We start from the raw sequence: 2,895 nt of genomic DNA, 5'->3' as shown, positions 1-2,895 counted from the left end.
GTTTCCCCCAATAATACTCAATATAAGTGGATATAAATTCTAGGGTATAATTTAGATTATGTCAGGATATAGGGCTTCTAGAACATAATTTATATAAGAGAGATCATAAGTCTGGGTTCTAATTAAAAAGATTGGCAGTCTCATAAGAAGTGTTCTAGAATTCTTCTTTATATTTGAATGTCTATGCTGAGGAAAGATCACCTGAGGCATAATGAAAGAGTGTCAGTATGAAACTCAACAAGGGAGACCTCACCAGACAATAAACCTGGGGTGCTTTGACCTTGGACCTTTCATCCTCTAGAACTATAGAAAAAATTTCTATTGCCTAAGACACGTGACTTAAAGCATTTGTTATTGCAACCCCAGATGACAAAGAAACCATATTGATAGAATTAAGGATAAATAAATATAATGTAAATAGAGACAGACAAAGAAATTCATGTGAAGACAAAACCACTTTCCAACACATTTTTCATTTCATATTTGGAAAGAGGATTTCCAGAAAGTGTAGTTGCATATCAAGTCCCACAGTCCTTGGGAGTGTCACCAGAGAAAGATTTGTCCCTAAGTTTGGAATCAAGAAAAGGATTGTGGGTGAACTCTGATCAGACAATTCTCCTCAGTGATCCATAGTGGCCTGAAGTGGGAGGATAGGCAAGAACATCTGGGACATATTTTATGCTAAAGTTGTTATTATATAAGAAGACTGTTGTGTTAATTCAAACCTGAATGTCAAGTCATTCCAAACACAATCAATTAATTTTGTTCCCACTGTGCCTTCTCTTCCTTGACATTCTCTTTCAAAAGTATTAAGCCCTGAGTTTGATCCCCAGTACCGCAAAAAAAAAAAAAAAAAAGTATTAACCAGCACATAAATGGTCACAACGGAAGGGCCAGAGGAGGTACTGAATCTCACCTGTCATCTCAGGGATGGGCGAGGCTGAGGCAAGAAGTTCTCCAGTACAAAGATAGTATCCCGGGCTGGGAAGATAGCTCAGTCGGTAGAGTGTTTGCCTCGCAAGCACAAGGCCCTGGGTTCGATCCCCAGCACCGCCAAAAAAAAAAAAAAAAACGTCAACAAACATAGTATCCCTAAGTTTGGGAGGGTATAAACAACTTAGCAAGACCCTGTCTGTAAATACAAACACACAAAGGGAAAAGATGATGTCTCAGGGGATATGTGACCCTAGGCCAAACATGTGATAGCAGATAAAAAGAAACCTCACCTAATTTAGAAACTTCCCAAGGTCCTATTTGCTGCACTCCTCTCAGCAACCATTGCACTAAGATGAACTTCCAGAAAGTCACTTTCATTGAGCATTCCATCATTCACTTTCATCCAAAATCTTGCTACCTGGTATTGATCCTTCTCAAAGAAATACCTAAGTTTTTAATCAATGCTCCTGTGAATGACAGCAAATCATGAGACAGCTACATATTCCAAGTGGAACAGGTTGGCATCCAGTCAGTTGAGATTGAAGGGTGTGGAGTTTACAGGCTCCTTTAGGAGAGTGCACTTGTTTTTTCTCCCCGGAGTTGTTTCTAGGTCTTGGGCCCATGGGACTGATAAGTGTGTGCAGATCCTTGGTGATGTCACAGAGAGGCAGATTGACAGCAGCATGATGTCACGGTGCCCATGGCAACCACAGATGCTTTTGGTCCTGGTCCTTTCTGGCAAACACTCAGGCAAGAACCGGCTGTGCTATGATTTTAGGGGAGAAGACCCATGTAGGCAGCCCCAGGGGCCTGATGTTTTCAAGAAATGTGATCCAAAATTATTTACCCACTGAAGGGAGCGAGGGTCCATTGGGGGCATGGCCCATCTGGCCTAGGAGTGGTCCAGTTTCTTCCACTTTCAGTGGGGAAACTGACAGCTTGCATTACCCTCCAGGCCTGCTAGGTGGCACTGCCATCATTTGTTAGCACCAGGCAAGCTGGCAGCCTTGTGTAGCTGGTTCTGCTGCAGGCTGCTGGTCTCCACCATGTCTAGTGGCCAAGGAAGCCACTAGAGCATGTCTAATTGCTCAGTCAAGAATCATCCAGGAAGACACTGGACAAAGTGGCATTGACTGTGAACACAGCTCCTCCAAGCCTGGGCTCACCCACTGTATTTCTCACTGAGGGAGCTGGCCTAGGACCATCACAGTCACTCAGAGTGATGGCTATTGACAGCTTCAGACCTAGAGCTGGGGTGCCTCCAGTTCAACTCGCTGGGTTAGGTGATGATTGAGTTGGAAAAGATCACACAAATTCTTGTGGGGTACTCCTCCTTTCCTACAGTGCACAGAGGTGACAACTGGAACCTGTGATGTTAGACTTCTATTCTAGGTGAAAGTGGGAGACTTCTGTATTCCCTAGTGAGAAGAGAAGTGACTGAGTCATTTAGCATGTGGATGGAGATCAGGAGGCAGCTAGCCAGCAAGCAAAGCTGTTCTGTGCACACTTCACCTCCCAGGCCTCACAACATTTTCTGCTGCCCTACAATTAGAATGCCTCTAGAAATTTTCTTGGCTGAAGTTTCGAAGGGGTCCTCAACTTATATTTAAATGTACAAACATCTGGAAAATATGCCTTGACATAAGGGTTCATCCTCTTGAAGTGACTCATGCCTCTCAGACCCAAATCCCTCTTTAACAATGCCCAGGGTCTTTATAGCAGGTCCTGGAAGATGCAGACCACAGGTGAGTATTACACCCTGCCACAAAGATGCCCAAGAAAGTGAATTGATGGATAAAACACGTGCCTGATAGTGATGTGAGGAGCACAGTTTTCCAGTGCCTAATATCATCTTGACACATGCTTCATGTTTCAAGATGAGAATTGTACAAAGTTTTAAAGCTGAGAATTGGAAAATGGAAGTACTATAGACTTTTCTGTAGGGCACAAACTGCAGAA

General features: G+C 43.4%; 1 non-coding gene across 1 annotated transcript; it reads left to right on the top strand.

Annotated features, from left to right (window-relative positions):
- The first annotated feature begins 979 nt into the window (after positions 1-979).
- Trnaa-cgc (transfer RNA alanine (anticodon CGC)) lies at positions 980-1,056 on the top strand. The gene has a single exon. It is a non-coding gene; the product is annotated as a tRNA-Ala (tRNA).
- The last annotated feature ends 1,839 nt before the right edge of the window (positions 1,057-2,895 follow it).

Source organism: Sciurus carolinensis (genome assembly GCF_902686445.1).
Source record: "Sciurus carolinensis chromosome 14 unlocalized genomic scaffold, mSciCar1.2 scaffold_101_arrow_ctg1, whole genome shotgun sequence".
NCBI lineage: Eukaryota > Metazoa > Chordata > Mammalia > Rodentia > Sciuridae > Sciurus > Sciurus carolinensis.
The sequence above is the reverse complement of the archived record's forward strand: the minus strand, read 5'-3'. Positions and strand labels throughout refer to the sequence as shown.